The 22,970-nt window shown below is 48.8% G+C and overlaps 2 long non-coding RNA genes across 3 annotated transcripts; one reads left to right on the forward strand and one right to left on the reverse strand.

Moving 5' to 3' along the window:
• Positions 1-12,178: 12,178 nt before the first annotated feature.
• Positions 12,179-15,929, forward strand: LOC140849688 (uncharacterized). The gene is made up of 2 exons (XR_012131900.1): positions 12,179-13,852; positions 14,216-15,929. It is a non-coding gene; the product is annotated as an uncharacterized lncRNA (long non-coding RNA).
• A 1,010-nt stretch (positions 15,930-16,939) lies between these two features.
• Positions 16,940-22,325, reverse strand: LOC108389051 (uncharacterized). 2 transcript variants are annotated; one of them, XR_001851179.3, is made up of 3 exons: positions 21,653-21,952; positions 20,863-21,490; positions 16,940-17,976 (listed from the first exon to the last, which is right to left on the reverse strand). It is a non-coding gene; the product is annotated as an uncharacterized lncRNA (long non-coding RNA). The 2 variants fall into 2 exon arrangements; XR_001851178.3 differs by having other exon boundaries at positions 20,863-22,325.
• Between the last annotated feature and the right edge of the window lie 645 nt (positions 22,326-22,970).

The following is a 22,970-nucleotide window of genomic DNA, read 5'->3' on the forward strand; positions in this document are numbered from 1 at the left end:
CTCGCCAGCAGCCCTCAGGACTCACGTACTAGGTTTATAATTTGTTCCAACTCTTCATCTTTGTTTTTCTTTTGTCTCCATAGGAACGCCTCTCATTAATTACCTGGTGGCTTGCATAGTACAGGCCTAACTTTGGGAGCCCACCTGCAGGACCACCTCCTTAAAATGAGAATGTGTGAATCTTCCAGTTTCAGAAGAGGAAACTGTAGGGACCAAGGGCAGGTCACCCCAAAATGTGTTCTTTGTCAGGTGGACTATTCTGAGCTGAGGGCAATTGGGACCCTGCAAGCTCAGAAGAGGCTTTTCATCACCCTTCATTATCTAGAAAAATCTTAATTGGAGTATTTTCCTATATAAGAGTTATTTTCAGAGATAGGCTTTATCTGAGTGGCCCATCTGTATGTCAGCACAAACATATAAATACTAAACCTCTGCTCTACATCGCTTCCTGCGAGCTGCCATCCTGCCATTTGGGGCCCCGGCCCCCATCCCATTCCTGAGTCTGGGGTGGCACATCTACCTCATCTTACCTTTCTGGCTTTGAACCTCTCATGTATGTGGGGTTCCTGCATGTACAGAATCAAATTTGATTTTCTCCTGTTAATCTGTCTTGTAGGACCCCAACCTCCCTGAGAAATAAGTTAGCCTAAGAGTAGCCATCTTGAAGCCCAAAAAGCCATTCTGATATATGACTCAGAGGGAACAACTGAAACCAGGTAACTCCTCTGGAAAAACAAGTTAATCAATCATGACTGCTGGCAGCGCTAACCTTTCGGTTAGTTAAGCATAAAAGCTGACCCTACCTTGCTACACCCCCAGGACGTGGCACTAACCCAGAAATCGTAGGTTTGAAAAATTACTGCCTTTGTAGTATTGTTATCTTGCTATGTAGTATTGTTATCTTGTTACTACAACATAATCTGTAACCATGGTAATTCTCTAGGGCTGAATGCCTCAGAAAATCCTATATAACCACTTAGTTGTAAGTACTCAGGGTCCTCGTTGAGACCTGCTGCGAAGGGCTGACTTGGACCCCAACTAGTTGGCTTCCGAATAAATTCCTCTTGCTTGTTGCATCAAGAAACGTCTTTGGTGAGTGATTTGGGGCGGCGCCTTCCTCAGGGGAATCCAACATTTGGGGGCTCGTCCGGGATCATGCGCTCACCCCGCTTCACTCCCGAAGTCGCTCTTGGAGGAAGAGGTAAGATTAGTGGCGCCTTGAGTTGTATGTGTTCTGTTTTCTGTTTCAGTGAGACCGGTCGGAGTTCTGAAGGGTACCCGCTGTCTGGCAGCCGTCTCAATCCCGTAAAGGGGCTGTGACTGCGGTCGGTAGACGTACTAGAGCACCGCAGGCTGCAACCCTGGGGGACGCCCCAGGGAGGTTGGGAGGCCAGGGACGCCTGGTAGCCTCCCGTCTGTTTTTCTGGCAAGGTGAATCTGATGAGATAGGGTTGATTTTCAGGCGCCAGGAATATCAACCCTCTGATTCCTTTCGGTTTCTGTTTGAAAATCTGAGAAAAAACAAAAAGCGGCCGCTGTGTGTCTAATCTGTGTGTGTCTCTGTTTTTTGTGTCTTTCATGTGCCTAATAATTGTTATACTGACAATGGGACAGACTCAGACAACCCCCTAAGTGTGTAAATGAATATATCTTTCTACCTCCGGATGGTATTAATGAAATTGATTTAAAGACAAGCGCTTGTGAAAATTGAGTGTTCTAAAACTTCCAGAAAACCTGATAAAAAAGTGTTAAGCATTAATGCTAATTTGAGTTTGCCTGAGGCGGGCATGTCCTGGTAGTTGTCGGCTGCCTGAGTTTACCTAGAGTCATTTGAGTCATGTTATCTGCTAAATCTTTTAAGAATAGAATGCTTAGAAGCTTGGCTTTGTCTAGTGTTCAGTGGGGGTCTTGTGAGTAGGCTAGCATAGTTGTTGCAGGTAGGTGAACTGGATAAGTGTGGCAAGTGAACACCTTTTTAATTGTGTGTTGCAGTGTGTATGCCTACCTGCAGCCTGAGAATCTTTGTAGTAACTTAAAGCCTTAGAGTTTTGTTAAGTTGAGAAGATGTGCTCTGTGTTTGCTGGGAGATTGTGCTGTGAAGCTCATGGTTGCAGAAATTGTAGAATGTGTTCGTAAGTTTGTCAGTCTAGGAAATGTTAGTTTGACAGTTTGCAGTGTCCTGCTTCTCAGTGTTCACTGGAGCTTGAAGTTTCTAATAGTTTTGAGTTCTGGTTAGAACTGCTTAAAGTGATAGAGAGGGCATTTCTCTATGCTAGAAGATGCATGTTTTAATAAGAAAAAGTATAAAAAATGAAAACTCTTCTGCATGCTAAAGAATGTGTTTTGTGATAAAAGAAAGTAACTTTGTTCTAAAGTACAGCTATTTATTTAAAGAGAGACAAAGAGAGAAAACAGCGTGGTGCCTTTTGTTGTGGAAGATCCGCTCAGCCTGTTGCTTTGGGGGAAGGGTTAGGGAGATAAACCCAGTCAAGCCGCAGGCAGGCCCAGGCATAATTCTCACCGGCTTATGTGCTTGGGACCATGGGGCAAATGAAGAATAAATTACTATATTCTTACAGATATAGTCGTGCCTAGTGAAATTAAAGCAAGTGAGTCTTGATATCAAGTGCACAGCAAAATTAAAATCTCATTTCCAGTTAAACAGTTTTCTTTAACTGTTAGTCTGCTCTTAATGTTGAAAGATCACAGCAGTTTCTCATGCTTAAAGTCTCAGTGAGTTGCCATGAAATCGTAAAGTTAAAGAGACTAAAAGCTAAAGTTTGTTAACAACTGTATAACCTTTATTTGCCTTTGAAATATTTTGCTATTAAAATTGATTGCATGGCCTGAAAAATTGAATTCCTAAGCAGAATAGTAACAAAGCTTTTTTCAGCTGATTAAATGCACTTAGTTAACAAACCAAAATTTATTAAACTGTAGAATCTGGACAAGATTATGTTTCTCCCAGAAAAACAGGTTTCACTGTAAAGGTTTAGATAGACGAACGTGTGACCACTTTTGAGAAAAGTTGTAATAGATTTTTTGAGAACCACCAGGTCTTCTTGTTTAATTTATATGCTGTATGTTTTAAAAAAAAAAAAAAACATGGGGGACTCTCCATATTTTTTAATGCAAATAATCTTAGAGCTTTTAATAGAATTTGCATAGCAGCTTATATCTACTATTAAAGAGTAAAACATTCTTGAAGCTTTCAGGGAAGACCTGTAAACTTAAGCACTTTCTCTGTTTTTTTGTATCTGGTCTTAGACACTTATGCTGAGTTATGTTCTTATTATTTTCACTGTTTGTAAGCTATTGATTGTAAGCCAAAGGTCATGATTTCTCAGTCCCTAAATGAAGAAGTAAAATGCCTGACCTCTTTCATCTCAAATCATATTTCTGGTCATATCTGAAAATCTGTGTGAAAGAAAGAGACATTTAAATTTGAGATTCTGCTTAAACTTTTAAGTTGAATTTGACTATAGCCATATTCATTCTTTGTATGTATCTCTAACAGGTCTTTTGTATGCCTGGTGATATTATACTCTGCCTTGAGTTTAGACAGTTCTTTCAGCTAAATATGAATTCTTATTGTAGCTTTTTTCCCCTCCTGAAGATGAAAGCAGAAGAATCTACCATCTGCTACCATTCTCTCAAGAATGCTTAGTAACCTAAAATTAGTTTGACTTTCTGTATGTTGTCTTTAAAAATTGACAGCAGCAATCTCCCCTGCTGCCCCACTTTTTAAGATACCTCGTTTACTGTGCTGAGTATATAGACAATAAATGTGTAATGATAGTTCTAAAAAAATTAAATGCAAAAAGGTGCTTTTACCTCTAGTTAACTCTGATATTTTCCAGAGGGCCCCTGGAACATGTCAGAAGAATTTTTTCTCACTAGAGAAAGTATTTGACTAATTTGGCTTATTTATCTGATATATATATATTTATTTACCAGGAAAGCACTGTCAAAGAGAATGATGCTAAACTTTGTTACTAAATGTTTTGTATTACAGAAATATCAGAATTTCCTTATGTCAACTGTTTTACAGTAAGCTCTCATCAGATCTTTAACCATTGTCATTTGTAAGTATTTTGTCATTTATAGTATTATCCCTAAACTGGTAAAGAACTAGATTTCAGCAGAACAGGTATTAGTTACATAAGATTACATAAACTAAAGAAAATGATTTTGTGTCTTTTTGTTTCAAATGTTGCTGGTAAAATGTTTTAACCTTGTTCTCTTAAACTGACAACAGTTTAGTAAATGACTATCTTTATGAGCAGAATTGAAACATCCTTCTCTCTACTTGATCCCTCCAGAGTTTAAAAACTTTCAGTGACTGTTTTTATATTCCATGGCAGTATGTTTATTTGCACGAGTTCAATAAGAATCTGCTTTCCTTGTGAGAAGACTACTTAAGAACACTGGTTATACTACCAGGGCTTTGACTGGAATGTCGTACCTGAGAGACATGTGCATAGACTCAGATGTGAACAACTTTAAAGAACTAAGATTGACTTTATAAAGCCAACAAAGCCCCTTGGAAGAACTGGCCTAGTACCTTGCTTACAGAGTTCCCAGCAGCCTTACCAGGTGAGTAAAGAAGGTCACTTCCTGGCAGGTGCAGAGACCTCGAGAAGAGAAGAATTCATCCAAATCTACAGGTACTGCAGGTAAAGCCTGATGGCAAGTCTGGCTTGGCTGTCTGGCCTCAAGAGGCCTTTAAAAGTTCAATCTGAAATTCCTTACAAAAAGTTCCAGCAAAGCATATTTAAAAGAGCCTGTGTAATCAATTGCTCTTCTTGCTGCACCTGTGCAAATAATCAAGCCAGCTGTTAATTATTTTCTTAACCTAGTTACTTCTAGTAAAAATGAGAGTGATTTTAGAGAGAAGTATCGTTTCAATAATGTAGCCTCCTTCCAGAATAAAAAATCCAACTCCAGATGTTGCTACATAACCTAATAACACAATTTGTTTTATCTTGCCTAGAAGCCACAAAACTGCAAATAGTAATAAAAATGAAACCCAGAATAGAAGCGCCAGCCTTCTGAAGCTCTCTCAACTGACCAGTGATGGAGACCTAGCTGCACCCTTTACTGCGCCCCCTTCTCAGCACGAAGCAGCCAGAGCGGTCATCGCCCCTTTTCCCTAGCAGCAGCTAGAGTATCTGTAGAAGAAAGAATGAGACCATACCCATAGCCTTCCCTGGTAAAAACAGGTATTTAATCCCTCCTCCCAAGGGATGGTGGGCTTGTAACACTGGAGTGACCCCATGTGTCTCTACTTCTGCCTTCAACTCCTCCCGTGATTTCTGTATCATAGTCCAGTTAGTACCCAGACTAATGTATCATGATGACTTATCATTCGTGGCAGAATTAGAACCTAAACTAAGGTATAAAAGAGAGCCAGTCTCACTCACTCTAGCTGTATTACTAAGAGTAGGAGTCGCAGCCGGAGTAGGACCAGGGGCAGCTGCAATTATACAAGAAAACCAACATTATGAAGGACTAAGAATAGCTATCGATGAAGATTTGAGAACTATAGAACAGTCTATTTCTAAACTTGAAAAGTCCCTAACCTCTCTCTCTGAAGTAGTGCTGCAAAATAGACGAGGGTTAGATTTACTATTTCTAAAAGAAAGTGGATTGTGTGCAGCTCAAAAAGAAGAATGTTGCTTCTATGCAGACCATACTGGAGTAGTAAGAGACTCAATGTCTAAATTAAGAGAAAGATTAGATCAGCGAAAGCGAGAACGAGAAGCTAACCAGAGCCTGTTTGAATCCTGGTTTTCTAGATCCCCATGGCTTACAACTCTAATATCCACTTTGGCAGGACCCCTGCTTATTTTTATATTGCTCCTCACCTTAGGTCCCTGCATTTTAAATCGAGTAATAACCTTTATTAGAGAAAGAGTAAGTGCTGTGCAGGTGCTAATGCTGAGACAACAGTACCATACCCTCACACATCAAGAAGACACCAACATTCCATGATTAGAATGTTCAGAAAAAGAAGTGGGGAATGTAGGACCCCAACCTCCCTGAGAAATAAGTTAGCCTAAGAGTAGCCATCTTGAAGCCCAAAAAGCCATTCTGATATATGACTCAGAGGGAACAACTGAAACCAGGTAACTCCTCTGGAAAAACAAGTTAATCAATCATGACTGCTGGCAGCGCTAACCTTTCGGTTAGTTAAGCATAAAAGCTGACCCTACCTTGCTACACCCCCAGGACGTGGCACTAACCCAGAAATCGTAGGTTTGAAAAATTACTGCCTTTGTAGTATTGTTATCTTGCTATGTAGTATTGTTATCTTGTTACTACAACATAATCTGTAACCATGGTAATTCTCTAGGGCTGAATGCCTCAGAAAATCCTATATAACCACTTAGTTGTAAGTACTCAGGGTCCTCGTTGAGACCTGCTGCGACGGGCTGACTTGGACCCCAACTAGTTGGCTTCCGAATAAATTCCTCTTGCTTGTTGCATCAAGAAACGTCTTTGGTGAGTGATTTGGGGCGGCGCCTTCCTCAGGGGAATCCAACAGTCTCATCTCAATTTGATTCTTAGACCAGTGAGAAGAACCTTGAGGGCAGAGAAAAAGTTTTCCTCCCCAACACCCAGTTAAAGAAAAAATGATTTGGACTTTCTAAAAGGGACGGAAGGGGGGGGACAGGACATCACAGTGGGGGTAGGACCTGCAGTGGTGGACAGACTGGTCTCCACTCTGAATAAGTAGACACGGTTTGGCATTTGCAGCATAGGAACAGAGTGAGAGGCCAGTGGGTGGAGAATCACTAAGAGGAGATCCGGAGGGTCGGGGGCATCTTATTGAAGGTAGGCCAAGGACTCACATATCAAAGGTAGGGAACAAGGGACTTGTCAGATATCAAGTGTGGGGAGATGACTTAGTGGTTCTTGTCACGGCTGCGGTGGGCAGGCTGAAGACTGAATGGGCTCGAGCATGAGGTCACACTGGAAAGGGGCTCAGAGGAGCCTGTCCCTTTGGCCAAGGCCTGAGTCCGTCAGACCCGGAGGATGGCTCCCACACTCTGGGCGAAGACCTGAGACTTAAAAGGGCCAGGCCTGGGCTACTCTAGGCTGGCACCTGCCTTACCTGGGCTGGGCTGGTGGCCAGAAGGGGTGGGCTGTGCTCAGGGGAGGTGCTCTCTGAGAGAGGGCTTCTTGGAGCCTGGGGCAGGCTTGGGGACCGGCAGGGCCTGCTGGGGTCTGATCTACAACAGGCACTCTCAAACCTACATTCACACCTCCTTGCTAAAAAGATGCTTTTTCTTCAGAAAATCTACTTGCGAATGTGTATTTTTCCCAAAGCCTTATTTTCAAGCTTGTTACAGAAGTCAAAGCAGGCTTACTCAAAGACCTCCTGATGGAGATCTTTGTAGGAATTCTTTTTTATTAAGGTATTATTGATATACACTCTTGTGAAAGTTACATGTGACAATGTGGTTACTACATTCTCCCATATTATCAAGTCCCCCCCATGCCCCATTGCAGTCACTGTCCATCAGTGTAGTAAGATGCCACAGAGTCACTATTTGCCTTCTCTGTGCTACACTGTTTACCCTGTGATCCCTCCCCCTCCCCCTCCCCAACCCTCCCCTTTGGTAACCGCTAGTCCCTTCTTGGAGTCTGTGAGTCTGTTGCTGTTTTGTTCCTTCAGTTTTGCTTCATTGTTAGACTCCACAAATAAGGGAAATCATTTGGTACTTTGTCTTTTTCTGCCTGACTTATTTCACTGAGCATAATACCCTCTAGCTCCATCCATGTTGTTGCAAATGGTAGGATTTGTTTTCTTCTTATGGCTGAATGATATTCCATAGTGTATCTGTACCACCTCTTCTTTACCCATTCATCTACTGATGGACACTTAGGTTGCTTCCATTTCTTGGCTATTGTAAATAGTGCTGTGATAAACATAGGGGTGCATCTGTCTTTTGGTATCTGAGAAGTTGTATTCTTTGGGTAAATTCCTAAGGGTGGAATTCCTGGGTCAAATGGTATTTCTATTTTTAGTTATTTGAGGAACCTCCATATTGCTTTCCACAATGGTTGAACTAGCTGAGGAATTTTTTTTAAAGTGATTAAATCGTCATCATTAGAGTGAATGCATATAGAAAAGTATGTCTAGTTAAATAAAGATCATTAAACACTTGACCTCTAAATTAGTTGTGGGTAGGTAACTAATTTAACTGTATTAAAAATTAACAGAAATTGCATTTGTCCTGAAAGTTAGTCTCTTTCCAAAAGGAGATTATGAATTGCAACATGCAAATTCTTCTTTCTGTCCCTGACCAGGTTGGGATCATTATTTTTCTTGCCTTCTAGGCTTGCCCCCTCTCCACTCTGGGTCCCTGGTGCCAGGGTCTCCTTTACAACAGTGAGACTCTGTGGATTCCCAGGTAACAGGAATACCAGCACAGAAACAGCCCCGTCTCTGCAGGATCTAGGGAGACTGTTGCCTTCATGGCCAGGCTCCAGGTTGGCTTCTGAACAGGCTGGTCAGAGAAAGAAAGAGCTCCTGCCTTGGCACAAATACACCTCCAGTCTATGCTCCCCATAACTGGCTACCAGTTGGTAGGAGGGCACTGGTGGAGGACCGCAGGGGGCGGGGGTGGGCAGAGACCTGTGCCTTTACCCAGGGCCACATGCCTGAGGAGGGCCCTTGGGCTGCCCCTGCAAGTCCCTGCTCCCAGTCACCACTGCCCAGCTGTGGTGCCGCAGGCTGACCCAGATGCCTGGGCACAACCCCTCCCATGTCCAGTACAGAGAGGTCAGATGAAGAACTGGAATTACAGGTTTCCTACACATTAAGCAGGGTAGAGGAAGCCCTGAGAGAAAAAGGGGCCGTGGGAGTCACCAGCCAGGAGGCTCTGCCAGGTATACAAAAGGCCGCCTGCCCCACTAGGGGCCTGGGAGTTGTCCTGCTTCTGCTCAGGGTGCTGGGCAGGCAGGAATCATCTCCTGTGGGTCCGGCCCCGGGGTGGGCTCTGGAGGTCTGGGGAAAGACACAGTGTGCGGCAGGACAGGACAGGCTTGGCTGCCATGGGACTGGCTCCTTTTCCCCTGGAGTCTCGGTCAGATGTGGCAAGCTGAGGGGGCCCCCTGTGCTCGGCTAGGGGGTGCACAATGAGCGAGACCCAGGCCCTGACCTTAGGGAGTCCCCAGCAAAGAGTGGGAGGTGAGAGAGCCGTGACTGATTGATGGAGGGCAGGAGGGCACACACACAGGAAAGGCTCCGCAGGAGGCCTCCCCACGACCTAATCAGGCAGGCCTGGGCCTCAGCCCTGGCCACTCAGCAGAGCCCTGGTGATCTAAATGCCGGTGCTGTGCAGGCCCCACCGACCCGGAACAGACAGGGCTTGTCCTCCCAGGGGGTCCTGCTGTGCAGCCGGCTTATTTACACTCTGGAGGGTTTTCAGCTGGGAAGAGACATGATGGGATTTGCCTTTTGAGGCCAACTCAGCAGCCGGTGTGAGACTCAGAAGAGGAGGGTGAGGCAGGAGGCAGGGAGGCCAGTGAGAGGCCGCAGGGTAAGGAGCCCTCCAGCCATCTGCCCAGAGGACAGCCAGGGAGCAGAAAAGAGAAGGAGAAGGAGGGGGCCTCACTATCTGGCCCATGCTTTGCAGAAGGGGACACTGAGGCCCCAAGCGAGGGCAGGGGTCCACAAGCCCGGTTCCCGACTCCTCTCCACTCCCACTGCACGAACAGCTCTGGGGTCAAACCGGTTTTATTTTTGATGATATCTAAGACAAACATGTGAGAAAGGTGAGGAAATGAGCTTCTCAGGAACAAGCCGCCTGTCTAGGGTCATGTGACACCCAGCTGCGAGGGCTCATCCTAACTAGGTGCGTAGCTTCCAGGGAAGGCAGCAGTGAGCCTTAGGCCCAGGAGCGGCCATTTGCAAGACTTTCTCCAGGTGAGAAAGCTAAACGCCTCCGTCTCCAGCGTCCCTTGCAGCGAGGGGTGCTCATGCAGGCAGTTCTAGACAAATGACGTTTCCTTGAGGGCTATGGGAATCTGCCTTGCTGAATACAAAGAGGAGGTCTTCAGCCCTTCCGTCTTCTTCCTTCCTGAAACCTGACAGGGATTCTGGAGAAGCAGCAGGACAGGAACCACGCGGATGAGGCCGTAACAGATGTTGGGTGCTTGTGACTGAGAGCATTTAAGCTGGTTGTATTAATTTCCTCTGGCTCTCGCAACAAATCACTACAAACTGGATGGCTGAAAACAGCAGAAATGAGGTCTCTCCAGCTTTAAAAGCCGGAAGTGTGAACCAGGGTGTCCACCAGGTCGGTTCCTTCCCAGGGCCTCAGAGGGAGGCCCTGCGCCCTGGCTCCTGGCTTCTGCTGCTGTCCGGGATCCTTGGAGCTTCTGGGCCTGCAGCTGCGTGACGCCAATTTCTGCCTCTGTTGTTTAATGGCCTTTGTCCCTCTGTGCCTCTTCTTAGGACACCATGCTGGATTGGGGCCCACTCTATGACAAAGTGATGTCATCTCGGTATATTTGCAATGACCCTATTTCCAAATAATTCACATTCTGAGGTTCTGGGAAGGACCTGAATTTGGGGAGCCACTATTCAACCCAGTACGTTGGTGCAGGGCTTGGTGACACCACCCATGGCTACCAGGAAACAGCCTGACAGTGTAGGAAGCCTTGGGTGGACTTCAGTTTGATTCCTGCCTTTGTCTTTTATTGGCTCTGTGACACCTTCGACAATCTCTAAACCTGTCAGGGACTAATGTCCTATGGGGTGGTGATAGTCACTACCCCTCAGAAGTGAGGAGAAGACCCCCAGGTCAGCTGCAGTGTTAGGTGCAGGGGAGACCCCAGAGCCCCGGGCAGGGTGCAGGGAACCTGCTGTGCTCCCAGCTCTGTTCCGTCCTCGCCCATCTCTCCTTCCACATGTCCGGGCTGCCCTCTCTGCCCTGGATGCTCTAGGACAGACCTGTGTCTGGTTCTCCCACTAGTCGAGGACATTGAGGAGAGAACAATGACTGTACAGAGTAGCAAGTGACATGCTGGAGGCCTGCGGGAGTCCCAAAGAGGGCCTGACCTGGCTAGGAAGGTCAGAAAGGCGTCTGGAGTAAGTGGCACTTAGCATCAGACTGGACGAGGCCAAGGGGCTTGCTTATTCAGGCAGGCAGCCTTCCAACGGTTGTTCCTGAGCCAAGCATCAGTGTCCTCTGGGTCAGAGGGGTCAGAGGCAGGGTCCCTGCTCGCGAGGCAGGCTGGTGAATGGAGTGGACAAGCCTTCTAGGTGATTCCAGAGCACACCCATGTGAGAAGCACCTACCTAGATGGAGGGAGGGCATTCTCACCAGGGGGCCTGGCCTTGCAAAGCGCTGGAGCTGAGAGAGAGTAGGGCACATCTGCAGCCTGGAGCAGGCACGTGGCAGAAACTACCGGGACTTTGGGGGAAGGTGGGAAGGCCAGGCGTGGTCAGGGGAGCAGGGTGAGAAGTTTGGGTTTCCCTTAAAGTCTGTGATACTGGTCTCTGGGAGCTGAGTGGCAGAAGGGATGACTTTGGTGACAGCAGTGAAGTATTAGGCAGTGGCAGAGGGCCTTGACGGAGGAAAACAACCCGCCCTCTCCAAGAAGATGCAGGTGCAACAGGGGCTTCCTGCCATCCTTGCGGGCTTGGCGTCTTGCAGCCCCGGAGCCTTACGTGGACCCCTTCTAGCGCCATACCTTCCTAAGCTCTGCTGAGTCCAGACTTCCAGGTGGCGGGGTATTGAAAACCCCAGGACAGTTTGCTCAGAGTAGAAGTTCAGGCTGGCCGAGGCACACCTTTTCCCCTGTTCAAACCCAGGCCTGACTCCACACTAATACTGACATCCTTCAAATGTCTCCTCTCGCTGGTGCTCCTGACATGAGCATGAATTCTGCCCTATGATATTTGTTTCACGCAGCACACGGCGTCCTGGGACATGTGTGGTTGGTAGCAGGAACCTGGCTCCTGCCATGGGTGTAGGGTATCGCCTCAGGGCATGAACCTGGGGTCTTGGTCCCCCTGGGCCACTGCCTCGCTGAGCGACCTTGTGAGTCCCTTCTCCCCTGTAGGAGTACCTTCCTCACCTGTAAAATGAGGGCTTCAGATCAGACCACCTCCAGGCCTCTGAACTCTCAACACCCACATCCTCCAGCCAAGGTGCCCATATATCCTCAGTGTGCAGGGTGGTGCTAAGACACCCAGGATTTTAAAAATACTTTAGACTGAAAAATTCATAGGCATTAGGCATTTTCAAGTGAAAATGGGGCTCTTGTGATGAACACCTGTGTTTCCATCCCCAGGTCAGTCAGCCATGTGGTTTGGGGCCCTGACCTACATGAGCTGACTCCACAGTCCCCTCCTGGCTCTGGTCTCGGGTGGGCACAGCGCAGAGTGGGTTGAGAACAGTGAGGAACTGGGGCTGCAAGGTGGAGGGGGAGGCTGTGCCCTGGCTTCAGTCTCATTAAGCCTAAAGTCAGCAAGTCCTGTCCTGGCAGCCTCCCCCTGCCATACTTCCCAGCCCCGCCAGGGCCGAGTGTCAAACTCTGGGCCCAGCTCTCTAAGGTAGGGTAGGAGAAGCCGAGGCCCAGGGTGCAGCAATGGCCTGAGCCACGTACTGGATGGAGACCTCTGTGAGCCGGCCGAGGTTTCACCTTTGTGGATGGGGTGAAGTATTGCCCCAAGGGCTTTTGTGAGGGGAGGCGGTTGCCACCCACAGGCTGTGGCTAATATGTGCCAACTTGGCCAGGCTATGGGCCCAGTTGTTCGGCCAAACACCAGTCTGGATGTTGCTGTGAAGGTATTTTTTTAGAGATGATTAACATTTAAATCAGTGGACTTTGAGTAAAGCAAATGACCCTCCATAATGTGGTGGGCCTCACCCAATCAGCTAAAGGCCTCAAGAGAAAAGGGTGAGGTTTCCGGAAGAGGAGGGGATTCTGCCTTGAGCCTGCGACACAGAAAGCCTGCCTGTCTCCAGCCTGCCATTCCACCCTGCAGTTTGGACTTGCCAGGCTCCCCAGTCGTGTGAACTGATTCCTTCAAGTCTGTATCCCTGTCTCTCTAATCTACCTAACTTGGAAACCAGACAATCCGATCACACTGGCTACACCTTCCTGCCAGAGCTGGGGGGCAAAACCCCTGCCACTCCCCTTGCCTGACACTGGACCTGTGCCCCCCAGGGCAGCTATCTGAGTTTTCCAGGGTCCAGTTTAGCAAATGTTTGTGAAGGAAAATCCTCCTGCCGGGTCCCAGCCATAAAAGGGAGAATCACATCTGGCCCCTGCCCTGGAGGTGTCGCGGTGCCCTGTCAGGGGGACAAACCCTCACCTGTGGTGCAGATGGTGGGCAGCAGAGCAGGAGAGTCACAAGGGAGGCCTGGGGGCACCACGGGCACTCGGTTTCCACCTTGGGACAGCAGAGGCCGGAGCAGGAGATACTGCTCCTGGGAGAGCTGGGTTACAGAAGCTGCTGTGCATCCTGAGCCAGGGTGCAGCTTGGCCCTCCTCCCCGCGGGACTGAGGCTGGAGGTGCAGCCACTCCCCGTGGGGGTGGCCCTGCCAGCTGGCCCAAGGGGGCGCAGTGTGCACAGGGCAGCGCCGGGAGGGGCGGTGACAAGACAATGAAGTGCACGCTCTGTGCACAGGCCGCCGCCCCAAGTTCCAGCGGTTGCATGCGCTGCGGTCGCCCATGTAATCGCACAGGAGGCTTCAGTGTTTCCAGAGGCATGTGGGGAGAAACTGCTGCAGCCCGTAGTGGCCCCGCCCCTACCAGGCCCTCTTCAACAGACCCGCAGGACTGACAGCAGAGGCCAAGGAGCTGAATGTTTGGAGCACTGTTAAGGTCTTAATCTTTAAATTTTTGTTATTCTGTTATAAAATATTTATATTTATTATTTTATTCATTAGTTTTTTAAATATAGGGAAATGTGAAAAACAGAACAAAAATGGACCCTAACCTTCCCACTCAGATAGCTTTTGGTGATGTTAACAATAAAGTGGCTCTTGAGCAGGTTTGAAAAATTCCAGCAAGACTACAAGTCACAAGATGGGACTGAAAACCTCGCCACACCCAGCCCCCAGGCCCCCATCCCAAGGGAACTACTAACAGCTGCCTGTGATTCCTTCTGGGAAAATGTTTGTGTCGCCCCAGCTTGCAGGAGCCAGCAAGTGGAGGTGTGGCAGTGCGTGTCTCCTTTTTTTTCAGGGTCACGAGAGCCATTGCCAGCACGCCTGTTCTGCAGCCATCCCAGCAAGGGTCCCACATGAGCAGCAGCCAGGCAGCTTCATCCTGCTTTTCTCTGGCACTTCGAGAAGAGTGTCTGCCCAGCTAACCTTCTCACCGCTGCTTGTCCTTCCTCCGGAGCCTCTCTCCCCCGCAGCACTGCCCCTCCACTACCCCTCCAGGGGCCTGGTTGCTTCACAAAGTCCTCCTCTGCATGCCCAGAGCCCGACCCAGGGCAGGGACCCCTTTCCTGAGACTGTGAGCAGCGTCAGGACGGGGCTGGAGGTGGGGAGCCAGGAGGCTGGAGGCAGACATCAGTGGCCAGGGCTGAGGGCGCCACGGTCAAGGAGAGGGCCAGCATCCTGCCAAACTCTGCAGCCCAAAAGGCTTGTGGAGCTCTGGGCTGCTAGGTGAGGAAAACTGGCTTGTGTTGCTATAATTGAGAGTGTTTTCCCAAGTACACGGTTGTAAAGATTTAAAACAAACTATTTTCCTGTTCCAGTGCTTCCCATGCTCCGCCTTTGTGCTCCAGCTGCATATCCTGGCTTTCTTTTGTATCTGATAATATCATCTCATCATTTAGCTTAATGAGGATGTTTGCTGTATGGATACTTTCATCTTCATACCACAAGCATGTTTTTAAATGAACAGGTGTTTTGCTGGATTGCATGAAATGCTTTTTCTGAGTCCAGTGAGACCTTCATGCTTTTTTCCTCTGCTAATCTGTCAGTGGGGTGAATTAATGGACTTAGGACTTACTTAATGGACAGAGACCTTAGGGTCCACAAAGCCTGAAATGTACTGTCTGGCTTCTTACAGAAAATACTGGCTGATCCCTGACGCAGGGCACTCTTTTCCCAACCAACCAGTTCTCCCAGCAGCTCTGGAATACAGGGCAGGGCTATCAGCCTTTCTGATGGGGGAAGTGAGGCTCAGGAAGGTCTGATGCCTCTCCCGGGCCAGCATCTCTCCATGCAGCTCATGGCTACAGGAGCCACGACTGCAACCTCCCCTGCCAGACTCTCTCCCACTGTATGAGGGCCAGGCTCACACCCTCCCAGGGCCTTGCATAAGTAGGGCTGGGAGGACAGCAGGGGCTGTGTGCTTGTGACCAGCTCTTCCTCTTTTCCAACGGCAAAATGAACACTATCATCACAGTATTTAGACATCTTGGGAGGGATGCATCCTAAGCAGACTAATGAAAAAGCTGGGACTTTTCCGGAAGTCCTCACCTCCAGTCTATGCTCCTTAGGAAAAGCCTTGAGAAGTCCGCTACCTGGGTTCTGAGCGCATGGCTGTCCCAAGGGCTGCCCTTTTGTGGGAAGTGGGGAGAATGAATTCACAGAGGCCGAATTTGCACTGACATGCACTGCAGTCAAGTTACGGCTCCGGGGCTCCACTGGCCCTGGGACCTCTGTGCTGACTTGTGGGCTGTACCGCCTACATACCACACCAGGAGCGTACCTGCTGGGTAGCATCCCCATACAATTAACTTTAAATTTTGGTAAGCTAATTATGCATGTTAAAATTATGAGGGTAATAATTTTAGGAACACTAAAAGATTATATAACTTTTAAACCAGTAGGGAGGGGAAAAAAGACACTTAAAACCTTTTAATCCATAAGAAAACAAGAAAGGAAGGGATAAAAAAAGGAAATAGGAAAAGTGAAACAGGTAAAAAAAAAAATGGCAAAAATAAATCCAAATATATCAATAAATGCAATAAATGTATAAGCATTAAATTCTCATGTCAAAAGGCAAAGACTGTTGACCTGGATAAAAAGACCAAAATCAAACACAACCTAGATGTATGTAGTATACAAGGGACATACTTAAAATATAAGGGCACAGAAAGACTGAAAATAAAATAATGGTAAATAATTACTGGGCAGATACTAACCAAAAGAAAGCTAGGGTAGCTTACATTAGAAATAGACAAGAAGTATTACTAGAGACAGAGGACCATGATATGTTAAAAGTGTCAATTCAAACAGGAAGAAAAGACATTTCTAAACTTGTATGTACTTAAATACACAAATAAAAAATTGACAGGATTATAAGGAGAAAAGGACAAATTCTTCTTAAAAAAAAACCTCAAGGAGGTGAATTCAACAAGCCCTTCTGGGTGAGTGGCAGCCCAACGGCTAAGAGGATTGCTTTGTCAGGGATGAGTTAAGGCACCACACTAAGGAACTCTTCATTTATTCTTCTCTGAGTCACAGTATATGCAACTGTGACTGTTGCAGAAGGCGGCGACAGAAGGTGGGTGAAATATGTGACTGATAGGACACTGAATAAATGATCAGACCATACACCCTGACCCTCGTTCAGGATGCCTCTGATTAAGCAAGAATCACATCAGGGGTGTTACCAGATGACCATGGGGAGGGAAATAAAAAATCGTTTCTATTTGTTCAGTAGCCTTTTTCCAGTTGGGAAGAATGTCTTAAGGCCTCTCTGGAACCCAGGCATCTTCTGCTGCCTAAGGAGACTCTCAGTCCAAATAAATGTCCAATTGGAAATCCCAGTGTAGCTAAACAATAAGATTAAAAATTAAATCCCAGAGACTAAGAAAGGACCTGAGACACTTGTCCTCAAAGCTCTGCCTCAAGGGGCAGGGCTAAAATTATCCAAGAGGTAGCTGGTTATTTTGTATGAATCTGACACAAACAGAACATCAAGGCCCAAGGAAGCTCAGAGACAAGACAGTGCAAAATCAGCATTTATGGTGGCTCAGGAGGCAGCCACTTGCCCAAGGCCGCAGAGTGAGCCAGAAGTGGAGCCAGCCCTCCTGAACCCAGCCCAGGTCTCCTGTGCTCTAGCTGCTGTCTGCGGCACCCCCAGCAGTCAGGGACTCTTCTTTCCTGAGCTCTGGGCTCAGGGGGCGGATATTGCCCTTGGATCCAAGGTGCAAATTTCACGCTCTTGGCTGTCACGTTTACCATCATCATGCCCAAGATCCAAAATGCCTTTGTGTGGATGAGGAAACACCCAGATGCAGGGGCCTCAGCAGTTCTATAATACCAGAGAATGGGACCTTCTATCCTCTTCCCTGCCCCATATAATTTCAATTAAGTAGCACATGGTCTGTGATTCCTCTGGGAAGCCCCACCCCATTCCCTGGATGGGTTAAACACCACCTTCATGTCCCCCAGGCCCTGAACTTTCTCAGTCTCAGCACTTCTCACCCAGTGTTGGGGTCTGTTAAGTTGGCCACCTCACCCACCAGGGTGGCAAGACCACTGGAGGTGGCAGTTGTGGAGGAGTTGTGGCTTTATCTAGTCCAGGGTCCAGCACATACAAGATCTTCAGTATGTATTCAAATGCATGAATGAATGGGTCAGTGACTGTCACCAGGGACCTACTGCTCTTTGGTGTCCCAAGGACCTAGTATATCACCAGCAAAGTATCTGTTGAACAAAGAAATGAACAAATAAATGAGTCCATTCTATGAAATCTGCTGGTCAGTGTCTGCGGGGGACTCAGAGGCAGACAGCACTCCACATGCTGGCTGACGTCGTGGACGGAGCTTTGGCGTCAGTCTGTTCAATACTGCTGGGCAGGGTCCTGAGAACTTTCCTCACCGGAATGAGGAGGATAATAAAACAACCTCTGAAATTTGTGAAGAGTAGGTAAGGTATGTTCAGTGCCTAATTCCAAACAGTTTCTGGGAATACAGACTTCTGTCTTCTTATTTTCACACACCAATGTCCTGATGTTGGCCAGGAGCTATAGGAACTCAACTGTGGGTAAGAGCAGAAACAGGATCAATACATGCTGTTTTCATTTTTGGCCCTCTGAGTGATCATAGAATTTGACACATTCCATCCCAGTTACATCCTAGAGATTTATTTTCCTCTTCATGAATTTGGACAAAGCAAAGGCAACAATCCCAATTATCATTTTTCAAAAAAGGAGTGTGTTTCTTTGAACTAAAAGCACATTTGCCTTAACAGAGACACTGTACTCCAGACAGGAACTCCTGAAGAATTCCCCTATATCCACACCCTGCCTTTCTCCATTCACGCTGCCACTGTCACCCACGGTCTGGTCTGCGGGTCCAGCCAGGAAAGGACCTCACAGACTGGCGCTCCTAGAGAGGGGAGTGCGCAGGCCCTCAGTCCTCAAGCCTGGCAACTGGAGCCCTGTCTGGCTGCATTCACAGTGGTCCTGGGCATCACTGGCTGGGTAAGCCAGGGAACAAGATACGATCACCCTTCCAGTAAGCGAGGACTATAGACATGAGGGAGGGCTGGATCTGAAATTGGCTGCTGCAGTTCCAGAACTGACAGATTTCACAAGCAGGCAAAGGATGTTAAGGCAGTGAGGTGGGTCAGGTCCTCATTTCCCTTCTTCACAGTTACAGCAGACATGCCTCCCCCTGCCCCTCATACCCTCGCCTGCATTTCCTAAACCACGAGTGCAGATGTGTGGTCGACCTGCTCAAACTCCCATCACTCTGCTGCTCAAGGTTCCAGCAGACCTCCCTTGACCCCAGAGGGCCTTCCTACTCAGAGTGTGGGACCCACAACAGGCCGCACAGGCCCCATTTGGGAGTTTGTCAGAAATGCAGAATATCAGGTCCTTAACTGTTAGAATCTGCACTTTAATAAGACCCCAGGGGTTCAGATGCACTTTAAGTTTGAACAGCACTTCTCTAGGGACCCTGGATAGAGCCAGAGCAGCCCCCAAGTGTGAGATTTCTTTAGCCAGTGGTTATATCATTTCAAAAAGTAGGAAACATTTTTCTTGTCAAATGTTAAAAAAAAGTTGGCTATCCATCATGCATCAACAATCCCCTGGGATCAGGGGCTCCACAGCACATCTAGGTATGGTTGAGGGCACAAAGACCCCAGCTGGGGAAGCACGGACACACAGGATTGAAGTCACACGAAGACCTCCACAGCCTGCCTCCTTTCTCCCTCACTGCCTTCCATCCCCTCCAAACACCCACAGACCCTCTCCCTCACCTCCCACTTGTACCTGCTGATGTCCCTCGGGGCCAGGTCAGGACCTGTTCCCTGTGTGTAGGGAGCTACTCTGGTAGCTGTGCTCATGCTTCTGGGACCAAGAACACTCTGCTCTGAGATGCCTTCTCAGATCCCCAGTACTCAGCTGGCTGCCTCCTCAGTGCTGCCACCACAGGATGAACGCCGGGTGTCCACACCTCAGCTTTCCTGCAGCAGTCCTGGTTCACACTGTGGTCTCAGACTGATTATGGCAGGGCCAACTTTCACTTTCAAAACTGCCCTGTTTGAGAAATGATATGGCCACCCTACACAAGGTGCTCAGGCCACAAGATTCAGAACCACAGTGGATCCCTCATACTGCGACCTCCTCCGGTCTGCACACTGGCAGAACAGTCGCGCCCACCCAGGCCTGCAGCGGCCACTCTGCCCGGAGTGCCCCCTGCTGTCTGAGGGTTGCCTCTCCACTCTCATCCTTGCTCTGCCACCAACTGTCGATTTGCAACCCAGCAGCCAGCCAACCTCTTCATACGTTGTCAGGTCCTGCCACTCATCTGCCTCTACCGTCGAACCAATCCCCAGGTCCCTCACAGCTGGAGCTGCTCCTCCTGACCGCACCGTCTACAACCTGGGTCTTACGCTCTTCCTCACCCTTTTGCCTGGCTTGTTCACACCTGCCTTAGATATTCCTGTATATACTCCACACATCTGTCCTTGCTTAAATGTCACCTGGCCATCCTATCTGAACAGCAACACCCCTCCACCCTCCTCCACCCTATCTTCCAATACCCCATTTCTGTCTTTCCTACAGAACTTGCCAACCTCTAATACATATAATTTCGTCCCTGGCACTGTTCTAAGTTTCTTACAAATATCACAGCCGAGTGCACAAGCACTTTGTCTGTTCACAGATGTGCCCCAGCAGCTGTGGGCGCCCAATTTCTGTGTTGAGTCAAAGACCAGCACTGGGAACACTCCACTGTCATTGTCCTCATAGACCTTTCTCAACCCGCCAGATCGTTTCTCCTATAAATTGCTAGTGTTCAGTCGAGTCTGGAGTGGCACATGGTCACAGTGAAGGCTGAGTGACTGTATGAACTTCAGCTTCCTGAAGGTAGGGGCCAGACCGGATGCTTCCATGAGGCCCCTTCCCTTCCTGCTCTGCCCTCTGTCCTCTCCTGTTACAGTTTCTGCAGAACTAATGTCCTGCTGGGCTACAGACTTTTGAACATATTCCTAAACCAGAAGCATTTCACCTCCATTTGACAATCACAGCAATCAAGGAGAAACTTCAATTCTGGAAAAAATTTGTTTACCTCATCTTTCCCTGGCCAACTCAATGATTTTGGTCATTTTCACAAAGATTCTAAAAATTGGCTTTCAGCACTTGTTTCTCTAGGCAAATGAACTTCATCATAACAAGCCAGAGCTCTGGCCTCAATCCCCGTGAGGCCTGCTCTGATGACAATCTAAGCCTGGAAGATGCCTGAGTCTGGGGCCCACGTGGCCAGCTCCATGCTTTTATCCCCAAACCCTCCAGGCCTGTGTGTTTGTGGCAGAGAAGGCCCTGAAATGCATGACTGCATCATATCAAAAAGTTCATCCCAAAGTCAGCAATTGCATGTAGTACCTAAAACTCATCCCCTTTCCTAGGTTACTTACCAGACAGGTCACATGGTGTGCACCAGTTAACATGCCACAAAGAAATTACATTTCTGAGAAAAAGGAACAAAACCAAAAGAGCAGAGTTCTCTGATCCGATGGGCTGCGGAGCCGCCCGCTCTCCAGGCCCAGCAGTCCCTGGGCCTCAGTCTCATCCAAAGCGGTGGCATCCACAGCCCTGACTGGGGTTTGGGCTCTTACTTCAGCAGCTGCCGCCATGCAGCGCCTTCTCTTTTGCAGAACTCTGACCTCAAGTCTCCCTCATGGGATCCCCAATTCCAGGAAGCATAAAAAAACAACAAAGCACAGAAGTATACTGTTAAATTTTTAAAATACAATAAAATCACAGTAATAAATAGGACCTCACAGCAGCTTCAGCCGAGGCTTTACATAAAAGCACTGGATTAAAAGCTGTGTTTTCCAAACTGAATGCACCTAATAATCATGATCGGCACATGACAATATGCTGAATCATCTACCCGAATGGGACCGGATATGGAGTGTTTTAACATGGTGAGAGCGCAGGCAGAAAACGGGAGAAGAAACGAAAAGACTCTCTCGGTTTCAGCCTGTCCAAGCAGTTGGTCTTCCCCAGCAGCCGAGGAGAATCCATCCATCGGCGGACAGCCTGACACAAGCGGAGGAGATTCATCAGCACAGCGCACACCCTGAGACTCTCACATCCTAGAGCCGAACCAACCCCACCACTCGTGCAGGGCGCTGCCGCCTGCCGGGGGGCGATCGGAGACGCCCCGGTCTCCCCAGGGCGCCTGCCCTGTCCGTCCCGTACCTGCGTTCACGCTTCCCTGACGCCCCGCCGCGCTCCTCTCTGTGCCCGGGCCCCACCCTAGAGGCTGAAGTGGTCCACATTCTGCGCGTGCTTTCCTAGCGGTGGTCTTTGGTCTTCACCTTTCGCGACATCCCAAATGACTTTCCCCCTAGCTGCCAAAGTACAAGAGTGACACTGCACGGAGCCGAGCGGACCTTCCTGGGCAGATCCCCCACGGCGCGCGCCCCGCAGCACAGCCGCCGCCCCTCGCGCCCGGGGCGCGCGCCTCCCGGCAGCCCCGCGCTCCGGTCGGCGTCCAGCGCGCCCCCGACGGCGCCCAGCGCGCCCCCGGGCCCTCCGCCTCCGCAGCTGCCGGCGCGCGCACTTGCTCGCGCTCGCGGGCGGCGGTGTCGCGGCAGCGGCGTCCAGCGCGGGCGCGGGCAGCTACCCCCAGTCCCCTCGCGCCTCGGCCTGTGGCCCACGGGCTGCCCGGCGCCGTCGCCCTTTGCCGGCGGGCTGACAGCGAGTCTGGGCGCAGGGAGCCCGGCGGGAGCGTCACTGTGACGAGCGACGGCTTCTAGAGTTTTGTTTACTTTTCAATAAAACCTCACGTTCCAAACTTTCCGTTTTTAACAGTCGCATCCAAAACGGCCTGCCAGCCGTCGGCCAGCGCTCTGGTTCTTGGCAAACCTCTTTCACGACTGACCGGGGCCCCTTTAGGGCCACACCGCAGGTGGACAATTCACTGGGGTCTCAGGCAGGGGTTTGGGGGAGCCGCGCGATTCCGCTGCCAGGTCGTGACCCTTCCCTGCTAGGGCCGTGGGATCCGGTCTTAAGGAGGAGGCCAACGTTCCTACGAGGTTATCAGGACATGGGTTTTAACGCTGAATAATAAAAGTAAAATTTCCACACCAAAATGCAGAGTTAACCTTAACAGCATGACCTTGGGCCATGAAACCCGCTGCCGTGTCCCAATTCCTATGCTCGCCATGTCCCTCAAAAACCAGTAGTCCCACTTCTGAATGCCTGTCATGGTTATTAGGATTAAGTGAGAAAATGTGCATTAAAGTGCACTGTAGACTTGAGAAAGCACCAGGCAGATCAAAGGGGTGTTCTTATCAGACTGTAATCTGGTGGTTGCGGACAAAGTGTTGGAATTAGGCAGATCTAGGATTTGGACCTTAGCTTCACAACGTGTTGGCTGGGAGACTTCGGGCAAATTAGGTAACAGCCTGAAGATGGCTCTCTGGACCTCAGTGTCCTTGCCTGTACTTAGTGGGGTTGGGCAGCAAGACCTCTAGGGAGGTGGCTTCTCCTCCTCTAGGAAGTAAGCCCAAGA

The sequence above is a fragment of the Manis javanica genome, chromosome 5 (assembly GCF_040802235.1).
Source record: "Manis javanica isolate MJ-LG chromosome 5, MJ_LKY, whole genome shotgun sequence".
NCBI lineage: Eukaryota > Metazoa > Chordata > Mammalia > Pholidota > Manidae > Manis > Manis javanica.